We start from the raw sequence: 12,339 nt of genomic DNA, 5'->3' as shown, positions 1-12,339 counted from the left end.
TTACTAACACATTACAGAAGAAATCAAAATGAAAATAAAAAAATAAAATTCCAGAAACAAATGACAATGAAAACACAACAACTCAAAACCTGTGTGATGCAGCAAAAATAGTTCTAGGGGGAAGTTTATAGCAATACAATCCTACCTCAAGAAACAAGCAAAGCTTCGAATAGAAAACCTAACTTTACACTTAAAGTAACTAGATAAAGAAGAACAACAATAGCAAAAAAAAAAAAAAAATGCCCAAGATTAGAAGGAAAGAAATCATAAAGATCTGAACAGAAACAAATGAAAAAGAAAGAAAGAAGCAATAGTAGAGATAAATAAAACTGAAAGACGGTTCTTTAAGATAAAGAAAATTGACAAAACTTTAGACATGCTCATCAAAAAAAAAAAAAAGAGAGAGAGAGAGAATAATCAAATCAGCAAAATTAGAAATGAAAAAGGAGACGTTACAACAGACAATGCAGAAATACAAAGGATTATAACAGATTATTATGAACAACTACATGACAATAAAATAGATAACCTGGAAGAAATGGACAGATTCTTAGAAAAGTTCAATTTTCCAAGACTGAACCAGGAAGAAATAGAAATTATGAACAACCCAAATACAAGAACTGAAATTGAAGCTGTGATAAGAAATCTCCCAAAAAACAAAAGCCCAGGACCAGATGGCTTCACAAGAGAATTCTATAAAACATTTAGGGAAAAGCTAATGCCTATCTTTCTAAAACTCTTTCAAAAAATTTCAGAGAAAGGAACACATCCAAACTCATTCTACAAGGCCACCAACACCCTGACACCAAAACCAGACAAAGACAACACAAAAAAAGAAAACTACAGGCCTATATCACTAATGACCATAGATGCAAAAGTCTTCAACAAAATTTTAGCTAACAGAATTCAGCAACGCATCCAAAAGCTCACACACCATGATCAAGTTGGGTTTATTCCAGTGATTCAAGAATTCTTCAATATACATAAATCAATCAATGTGATACACCATATTAACAAATTGAAAGATAAAAGCCATATGATCATCTCAATAGATGCAGAAAAAGCCTTTGAAAAAATTCAGCACCCATTTATGATTAAAATGCTTCAAAAATAGAAGGAACATACCTCAACATAGTAAAGGCCATATATGACAAGCCTACAGCAAACATTATTCTCAAAGGTGAAAAACTGAAAGCATTCCTCCTAAGATTAGGAACAAGACAAGGGTATCCACTTTCACCACTATTATTCAACATAGTTCTGGAATTTCTAGGTACAGCAATCAAAGAAGAAAAAGAAATAAAACTAATTCAGATCAGAAAAGAAGAAGTAAAGCTCTCACTGTCTGCAGATGACATGATACTGTACCTAGAACACCCAAAGATAGTACCAGAAAACTACTATAGCTGATCAGTAAATTTAGTAAAGTTTCAGGATACAAAATCAATACACAGAAATCACTTGCATTTCTGTATACTAACAATGGAAAGTTAGAAAGAGCAATTAAGGAATCAATCCCATTCACCATTGCAACAAAAATAATTAAATATCTAGGAATAAACATACCTAAAGAGACAAAAGAACTGTACACAGAAAATTATATGACATTAATGAAAGAAACCAAAGATGATATAAACAGATAGAGAGATATTCCATGTTTCTGGGTAGGAAGATTCATTGTTGTGAAAATGACTATACTACCAAATACAGTCTACAGATTCAATATGATCCCTATCAAATTACCAATGGCATTTAAAAAATAATTTATTTATTTTAATCAGAGACTAATTACTTTATAATATTCTAGTGGTTTTTGCCATACATTGACATGAATCCCATTTATCACAGAACTAGAAGAAAAAATTTCACAATTCATATGAAAACACAAAAGACCCAGAATGCACAAATCAGTCTTGAGAAAGAAGAATGCAGCTGGCGGAATCTACTTTCTGACTTCAGACTATGATACAAAGCTACAGTCATCAAGACAGTATTGTACTGGCACAAAAATGGAAATATAGACCAAAGGAACAAGAAAGAAAGCCCAGAAATAAGCCCATGCACCTATGGGTACCTTATTTTTGAAAAAGGAGACAAGAATATACAATGGGGCAAGGATAGCCTCTTCAATCAATGGTGCTGGGAAAACCGGATAGCTACATGTAAAAGAATGAAATTAGAACACTTCCTAACACCAAGCACAAAGAAAAACTCAAAATGGATTAAAGACCCAAATGTAAGACCACAAACTATATAACTCTTAGAGGAAACACTAATAGGCAGAACACTTGATGACATAAATCAAAGCAAGATCCTCTATGACCCACCTCCTAGGGTAATGGAAATAAAAACAAAAAAGCAAACCAACAACAACAACAAAAAAGTAAACAAGTGAGACCTATTTAAACTTAAAAGCTTTTGCACCACAAAGGAAACTATAAGCAAGGTGAAAAGACAATCCTCAGAATGGGAGAAAATAATAGCAATTGAAACAACTGACAAAGGATTAATTTCCAAAATATACAAGCAGCTCATACAATTCAATTCCAGAAAAACAAACAGCCCAATCAAAAAGTGGAGAAAAGGCCTAAACAGACATTTCTCCCAAAAAGACATACAGAAGGCTAACAAACACCTGAAAAAATGCTCAACATTACTCATTATTGAAAGTGAAGTCACTCAGTCATGTCCAGCTCTTTGTGACCCCATGGACTGTGGCCCACCAAGCTCCTCTGTCCATGGGATTCTCCAGGCAAGAATACTGGAGTGGGTTGCCATTTCCTTCTCCAAGGGACCTTCCTGACCCAGGGATCGAACCCAGGTCTCCTGCATTGCAGGCAGACACTTTAACCTCTGAGCCACCAGGGAAGCCCATGCTCAAATGCAAATGAAAACTGCAATGAGATATCACCTCACACCAGTCAGAATGGCCATCATCAAAAAGTCTACAAGCAATAAATGCTGCAAAGGGTGTGGAGAAAAGGGAACACTCTTGCAGTGTTGGTGGGAATGTAAATTGATACAGCCACCATGGAAGACAGTATGGAGATCCCTTAAAAAGCTAGGAATAAAACCACCATATGACACAGCAATCCCACTCCGTGGCTTACACCCTAAGGAAACCAAAATTGAAAAATAAACAGGTATCCCATGGTTCATTGCAGCACTAGTTACAATAGCTAGAACATGGAAGCAACCTAGATGTCCATCAACAAAGAAACGGATAAAGAGGTAGTGGTACATACACACAGTGGAATATTACTCAGCCATGAAAAGGAACACCTTTGAGGCAGTTCTAATGAGGTGGATGAACCTAGAACCTATTATACAGAATGAAATATGTCAAAAAGATCAAGATAAATACCATATTCTATCACATATACACAGAATGTGGAAAATGGAACTGAAGAATTTATTTACAGGGAAAAAATGGAGAAACAGACATAGAGAATAGACTTATGGTCATCGGAAGAGGGGAGGAGAGGGTGAGATGTATGGAAAGAGTAAAATGGAAACTTCCATTACTATATGTAAAATAGAGAGCCAATGGGAATTTGCTGTCTGGCTCAGGAAACTCAAACAGAGGCTCTGTATCAACCTAGAGGGGTGGGATGGGGAGGGAGACGAGAGGGAGGTTCAAAAGGAAGGGGATGTATGTATACCTATGGCTGATTCATGTTGAGGTTTGACAGAAAACAACAAAATTCTGTAAGGCAATTATCTTTCGATAAAAATAAATTAATTAAAAAAATTTTTTCCATAAGAATTTATTAGATAGAATAGGTAAACATTTTAAGCAGTGATCAGGTTTTAATAAAGACCTAGGGTGCCTTACATCAGAAGGGTAGTTTCACATATACAATATTCCAGATACCATAGTGCATGCTTGCGTACTAAGTTGTGTCTGACTCTTTGTGACCCCATGGACTGTAGCCTATCCAGATGCCATGAAGTGAAGTGAAGTGAAGTCACTCAGTCGTGTCTGACTCTTTGCGACCCCTTGGACTGTAGCCAGCCAGGCTCCTCTGTCCATGAAATTCTCCAGGCAAGAATACTGGAGTGGGTTGCCATTTCCTTCTCCAGGGGATCTTCCCGACCCAGGGATCGAACCCAGGTCTCCCGCATTGCAGGCAGATGCTTTAACCTCTGAGCCACCAGGGAAGTCCAGATGCCATAGCAACCCATAAATTGGGTAATAGAAATGAAGGGTCCTGTCCTCATACACTTGGTCTGTTTCCTATGCCATAAACTAGCCCTACTTATAATCTCAGATTATTTCAATTATGTGTTCACACATATTCCTTAAGAGTATGCTATGTGCTAGATTTATAAGCAGGATTTTGGTTAACCTTCATAAGTAATTTACATGCATGATTTTAAAGTAACTCTGTGAAATGTATTAGTACCTCCATTTTAAGGTGCAAAAACTGAGATTGAAAAATGTTAATTAGTCAGACATTAAGCAGGTGATTGAGCTTCCCAGGTGGCACAGGGGTAAAGAATCCACTTGCCAACACAGGAGCCACAGGAGATGCGGATTCAATTCCTGGGTTGGAAAGACCCCCTGAGGAGGAAATGCAGCTCACTCCAGTATTCTTGCCTGAAAAATTTCATGCAAAGAGGAGTCTGGCAGGCTACAGTCCATGGGGTTACAAAGAGTCTGATATGACTGAGTGACTGAGCACACACGCAAGCAGCTGACATTAATCTTTACATGCAAGTTTGACATAAGCAATGCACATGACTGCTTGTTACACTTCTGGCCTCAGTTCTTGATTCAGTAATTTAGCAGCATCCCAGAGCTGGATAAATTGCTTGAGGCTGTTCCAGAATCGTAGTTATCCCACCCTCTCTGCTAACATTCCCTTACATCCTGTAGTCTTTATTATCACCTGAAGTAGACATATTATGTGGTAGTCCTTGTGCTACGAGCCCCTGACCAATTCAGAAATTCTGTCTTGATGTCCTTGTCTCCCTGGACTGGCCCAGTCTGCTCTGTGATGGGATCCCCTGCATACCTCAGTCCTATTTTCTCCATACCAAAGCAGAACATGAAGCACCTAAAACCCTTTCATATCTGATGCATTTTAGTTTGAAGTCAAACTGTTAGCCACAGCTGGATGGTTCTTTTTGACAGCAGTTCCTATAACCAACATCATTCCTCCCCAGTGTTCCCTGCTTTTGCTATATTTAAAGCCATCTTTTTTTTCATATTAAAAAAATGACATCTTCATAGCAGAGTCTGTCTCTGGCTCCACTGAAGCGTGGCAACCTCTAACTAGAGGACAGAATGTCCATGGATTTCTCAGTTTCAGTGCTCAATTAGTCTTTGAATATACATATATAGTTTCCCCTCTATTTCCCCATAACACACTGGCAAATATGTCAAACACAGAGTAGCTTTCTGATGTGAACATTGGCTCTTTAGGTCCCAGCTGAGACCATTAAATTCTGTTTCTTTAAGATCAATGGAAAGGGCAGATTTGCAGTTCCTTTGACAGAGTTCATCTTAAATCTCCTCTCTATTGTGAGATAGATAGTTGGTGACAAATCAGTAATATTTCAGATCCCACTGGGAGCAGACTGGTTATTCATAGGATTGAGATTTCTGGGATAGAACAGACAACAAGGAACCATTGAATGAGCATACACAGATGGTGTTGCCTCCTGACATGGGTCGATTTTAATGGCATCATTTTGTCCCTGTAAGACAGGGTTTCTCAGTTTTGGAACTACTGTCATTTTGGGTGAGGTAATACTTGGGGGGCTTCCCTGGTGGCTGAGATGGTAAAGAATCTGTCTGCAATGCAGAGACCTGGGTTGGGAAGATCCCTGGAGGAGGGCATGGCAATCCACTCCAGTATTCTTGCCTGGAGAATCCCCAGGGACAGAAGAGCCTAGCAGGCTACAGTTCACAGGGCCACAAAAAGTCAGACACAACTGAGCAACTAAGCACAGTGTAATACTTCATTGTGGGGAGATGTCCTCTGCATTGTAAGATGTTACCACCCGCCTAGCTTATACCCACTGTATACCAGTGACACACCCTATAAGTAGTGACAACTAAAAATGTCCCATGAATAAACTCACACCCAATTGAAAAACAATGCTTTAAGATATTCCAGGGGACTTCCCTGGTGGTTCAGTGGACTTGGATTTCATCCCTGATTGGGGAACTAAGATCCCATATGCTGTGGGACAACTAAGCCTGCCCACCACAACTAGAGAAGCCAGGACACCAAACTAGAGAAAGCCTGAATGGTGCAATGAAGAGTACATATGCTGCAACCAAGACCCAGTACAACCAAAAACAGAAAAAAGGTGTTCCAAGAGTCTGTCTCCCTCAAGTCAGCTCGGAATCCAAACAGAAATCTACATTATTTTAGTCACTCAGTCATGTCTGACTTTTTGGGAGACCATGGACTGTAGCTTCCAGGCTCCACTGTCCATGGAATTTTCCAGAGAAGAATACTGGAATCGGTTGTCATTCCCTTTCCCAGGGGATCTTCCTGACTCAGGGGTAAAACCCAGGTCTATCAAATTACAGGCAGATTCTTTACTGTCTGAGCCACAGGAAAGTATCACCTTATAAGATAGTCGGCATAAAAGCAGTCTATGCATAAAAGTCACTAAAAGCTTATGTATAAAAGTCACTAAAAAAGACACAAAAGTCAGTAATATAGCCAGACAGAAAAAAACTGCAAATCAGGGGAAAGTGTGTTTGCAATGGATTCCAAATTCTGCTTTGTTTACCATTCCTTCCACTCCTGTTCACCACACTTCCACTTCTATGCTGCTCATGACGTTTAGTGCTCAACTGCTCTCTTGTAGCATATGAGAGTCCCTATTACAGGTTGGACCAAAATTGTATCTCCTGGTGACTCCACACATTCTCATGGCTTTACTTTTCTTCCCAGAGTATCCATAAAACATTGCTTTTAGGTGTTCTCTTCTCCAAGAATCTTTTAAATAGAGAAAAAAATGCACATATTCATTATCTTGTCATTTAAGATTTATGTGTATATATACATATATATATATATATATACACACACACATATATATGCTTTCAGTATATAACAACTAAAGAAATGGATAATGAGGGATTTAGACACCATAATAACACCAGCAGTTATAAAATTAGAAAGGAATTCCCTGGTAACTCTGCCTGCAATGCTGGAGACCCCGGTTCAGTCCCTGGGACAAGAAGATCTGCTGCAGAAGGGATAGACTACCCACTCAAGTATTCTTGGGCTTAGAATCAGAATTCTTGGGCTTAAAGTTAGAAAGTCTTCTAATCACATTTCTACATAACTATGAGACTAGACTTGGTTCTCAGAGTTCAGGATTAGGGTCCTTTGAACAGAGAGAATTTCTTCCCTTATGATCTATAGGCACATGTTCTTTAAACTGTGTTATGTAGTATAAGTAATTTTTAAAATATGTGCCCTCAATATATGTGTTATCTATAAATAAGTGAACTTTTAAATCATACTAAATGTTAATGAGTCAAATTTTTAAAAATAGGTATTTTAGGGCTCCAGGACTCTATGGGAGAAGGCGAGGGTGGGATGATCTGAGAGAACAGCATCAAAACATGTATATTATCAAGTGTGAAACAGATCACCAGTCCAGGTTGGATGCATGAGACAAGTGCTCAGGGCTGGTGCACTGGGATGACCCAGAGGGATGGGATGGGGAGGGAGGTGGGAGGGGGGATTGGGATGGGGAACACATGTAAATCCATGGCTGATTCATGTCAATGTATGGCAAAAACCACTACAATATTGTAAAGTAATTAGCCTCCAACTAATAAAAATAAATGGAAAAAAAAATAAATAAAAATAGGTATTTTATAAGTTGAAATTATATTTTCTTTCTATATTTCCACAAAGTATTTTTATTACTCTAAGGTTGTTGGATCCCTATCCAAAAACCATTTCTTAGTCTTCCACTGATAAGCCTTGGGGAGCCTGAATCTGGAACTTTGTGACCTTTGGCATATGGTGTTCTCTTCTGCAGAGAGATTCATAGCATTCATTTTAAAAGTGCTCCTTCATCCCTTACATGTGAAATATAAAAAAGAAATGAAACAAATGAACTTACTTATAAAACAGAAAGATACTCACAGACTTTCAAAGCAAACTTATGGTTGCTGAGGGGAAACATGAGGGGAGTTTGGAATGGATATGCACACACTGCCATATTTACAATGGATAACCAACCAAGGCCAACTATAGAACACATGGAAACCTGCTCAATGCTATGTGGCAGCCTGGATGGAAGGGGAGTTTGGGGGAGAATTGATACATGTATACTGCTGCTGCTGAGTCACTTCAGTTGTGTCCGACTCTGTGCGACCCCATCCCTGGGATTCTCCAGGCAAGAACACTGGAGTGGGTTGTCATTTCCTTCTCCAATGCATAAAAGTGAAAAGTGAAAGTGACATCGCTCAGTCATGTCCGACTCTTCACAACCCCATGGACTGCAGCCTACCAGACTCCTCCGTCCATGGGATTTTCTAGGCAAGAGTACTGGAGTGGGGTGCCATTGCCTATGAATGACTAAATCCCTTCACTGCTCACCTGAAACTATCACAACACTGTTATCAGCTATAGCCTAATACAAGATAAGAAGCTAAAAAAAAAAAAAAAAAAAAAAAGTGTTCTTTAATCCAAAAGATAATAAGAACCATATGGTAGTCCTTGAGAAGGATCAAGCATTCCTATAGCGAGTTATGGTAGAGTTTATGCCTTTTTATAAGGATTCAAGGATACAAAGCAGCCTTCTCTTTAAATACTGGTGCTATTTGGTCCCCTGATCCTGAATTGGGGGAAATTTTTGTCTCTACCATCCCTCTGTGATAATATGAGCTAAATCTTTGAATTTTAATTTTGCAAATATGCAATAACCAGGATTTGGAGCTAGAAAAAATGTGTCTTTTATGTTTTCAGAGGTAATAATAGCAGAGCGCTCAAGATCATCCAAGTCTTCTCCTTATGTCCCTATGTCCATGTGGGCCACATAGCTATTCTCTGAAAATTATTTTTATGGTTAAATCATGGTACAGCAGTTTGGAGCCAGGAATGTTAGGTTCATGAATTAAGATAAAATGAAAGTGGTCAAACAGTAGATGGCAAGAGTGAACATCAACATTTTAGGAATCAGTGAAATAAAATGGATGGGAATGGGTGAATTTAATTCATATGACCATTATGTCTATTGTGGGCAAAAATCCATTACAAGGAATGGAGTAGCCCTCATGGTCAACAGAAGAGTCAGAAATGCAAAGCTTGGATGCAATCTCAAAAATGACAGAATGATCTAAGTTTGCTTCCAAGGCAAACCATTATCACAGTAATCTAAGTCTATGCTCCAACCACTAATACCAAAAAAGATGAAGCTGAACAGTTCTATGAAGATCTACAAGACATTCTAGAAATAACAGCAAAAAATGAAAAGAAAATGCGTCATTTTCATCATAGGGGACTGGAATGCAAAAGTAGGAAGTCAAGAGATACCTGGAGTAACAGGCAATTTTGGCCTTGTGGTACAAAATGAAGCAAGGCAAAGGCTAACAGAGCTCTGCCAAGAGAATGCACTGGGCATAGCAAACACCTTCTTCCAAAAACACAAGATGTTGGACTACGAATGGACTAGATGGTCAATACCAAAATCAATTGATAATATTCTTTGCAGACAAAGATGGAGAAGCTCCATACAGTCAGCAAAAACAAGACTGGGAGCTGACTGTGGCTCAGATCATGAACTCCTTATTGCAAAATTCAGACTTAAACTGAAGAAAGTAGGGAAAACCACTAGATCATTCAGGTATGATCTAAATATATTCAAGAGATTAGATAAGAGTGCCTGAAGAACTATGGATGGAGGTTCAAAACACTGTGCAAGAGGTGGTGACTGAAACCATCCCTAAGGGGGGAAAAAAAAAAATACTGAAATGCAAAATGGCTGTCTGAGGAGGCCTTACAAATAGCTGAGAAAAGAAGAGAAGCAAAAGGCAAACGATAAAAGGAAAGATATCCATCTGAATGCAGAATTCCAAAGAATAGCAAGGAGAGATAAGAAAGCCTTCTTAAGTGAATAATGCAAATAAATAGAGGGAAACAACAGAATGGTAAGGACTAGAGATCTCTTCAAGAAAATTAGTGATACCAAGGGAACATTTCATGTAAAGATGGGCACAATAAAGGACAGAAACTGGACCTAACAAAAGCAGAAGATATTAAGACAAGGTGGCAAGAGTGCCCAGAAGAACTGTATAAAAAAATGTCTCAATGAACAGGATAACAAAAAAAATGTTTCAATGAACAGGATAACCATTGATAATGTCTCAATGAACAGGTGAGTGGTGTGATCACTCACCTGGAGCCAGGCATCCTGGAGTGTGAAGTCAAGTGTGACTCAGGAAGCATTACTATGAGCACAGTTAGTGGAGGTGATGGGATTCCTGCTTTCAGGGGGTCCTGAAAGATGGTGCTGTGAAAGTGCTGCACTCAATATGCCAGCAAATTTGGAAAAATCAGCAGCGGCCACAGAACTAGAAAAGCTCAGTTTTCATTCCAATCCCAAAGAAAGGCAATGCCAGAGAATGTTCAAGCTACTACACAATTGCACTCATTTCATACGCAAGCGAAGTAATGCTCAAAATTCTTCAAGCAAGGTTTCAGCAGTGCATGATCCTAGAATTTCCAGATGCACAAGCTGTATATAGAAAAGGCAGAGGAACTAGAGATCAAATTGCCAAATCTGTTGGCTCACAGAAAAAATCAAGAGAATTCCAGAAAAACATCTACTTCTGCTTCATTGACTATGCTAAAGCCTTCAACTGTATTGATCATAACAAACTGTAGGTAATTTTTGAAGAGATGAGACTGCCAGACCACCTTACCTGCCTCCTGAGGAACCTGTATGCATGTCAAAAAGCAACAGTTAGAGCCAGACATGGAACAATGGGCTGTTTCAAAATTGGGAAAGGTGTATGTCAAGGCAGTATATTTTCACTCTGCATATTTAACTTATAAGCAGAGTACATCATTTTAAATACCAGGCTGAATGAAGCTCAAGCTGGAATCAAGATTGCTGGAAGAAATATCAATAAATTCAAATATGCAGATGACACCACCCTTCTTTGCAGAAAGCAAAGAACTAAATAGCCGCTTGATGAAGGTGAAAGAGGAGAGTGAAAAAGCTGGCTTAAAACTTAACATTCAAAAACCAAGATCATTGCATGTGGTCCCATCACTTCATGACAAATAGCTGGAGAAACAATGGAAACAATGACAGACTTTATTTTCTGGGTCTCCAAATTCACTATAGACAGTGACTGTAGCCATGAAATTAAAAGATGTTTGTTTCTGGAAGAAAAGCTATGACAAATCTAGACAGTCTATTAAAAAGCAGAGACACCACTTGGCCTACAAAGGTCTGTCTAGTAAAAGCTAATAGTTTTCCACTAATCATGTATGGAAGTGTGATATGGATTATAAAGAAGGCTGAGTGCTGAAGAATTGATGGTCTCAAAATTTTCTGAAGAAGACTCTTGATAGTTGCTTAGACAGCAAGGAGATCAAGCTAGTCTGTTCTAAAAAAATTAGCCCTGATTATTCATTGGATGGACTGATGCTGAAGCTGAAGCTCCAATATTTTGGCCATCTGATGGGAAGAGCTGACTCATTGGAAAAGACCCTGTTGCTGGGAAAGATTGAAGACAGAAGAAGAAGCGGGCAACAGAGCATGAGATGGTTGGATGGCAGCATTGACTCAATGGACATGTGTTTGAGCAGACTCCAGGAGATGGTGAATGACAGTGAAGCCCGGCATGCTGCAGTTCATGGGATTGCAGAGCATCAGACACTACTGAGTGACTTAACAACAACAACAACAACAGTTTTAGTATTAAAAAACAAAAATTATAATAAATCAAACCCCCCTGGTATGCAAATATTTAGCACATTTCTAGAATTCATATTGAATCTCACCCAGATTAGAGCTGTTAGACAGAGTCACTGAAACAACATTCTCATCATTAAGATGGATGTGAATCTTTGAAGGGAAGCAAATTGAAAGGATGAGTAAACCTCCATTTTTTTGAGGCACTAAGGGAATTCTGTCTGTGAGGTTTCTGTTTAGGGATGTCACTGGGAGCGTGTACATGCATATGCCCAAATAAATATGCACTAATACATCAGAATGGTTTTTAAGTTAAAAGAAATGGAAAACAGCACAAATAACTGTGCTTTTTCATACACTGCCATTGCATAATCATATGATCTGGAGCAGAAGGAATTTCTGCTTGTTTCTGAGGCCAGTCACTCATCT

Source organism: Cervus canadensis, chromosome 23, assembly GCF_019320065.1.
Source record: "Cervus canadensis isolate Bull #8, Minnesota chromosome 23, ASM1932006v1, whole genome shotgun sequence".
Classification (NCBI taxonomy): Eukaryota; Metazoa; Chordata; class Mammalia; order Artiodactyla; family Cervidae; genus Cervus; species Cervus canadensis.
The sequence above is the reverse complement of the archived record's forward strand: the minus strand, read 5'-3'. Positions refer to the sequence as shown.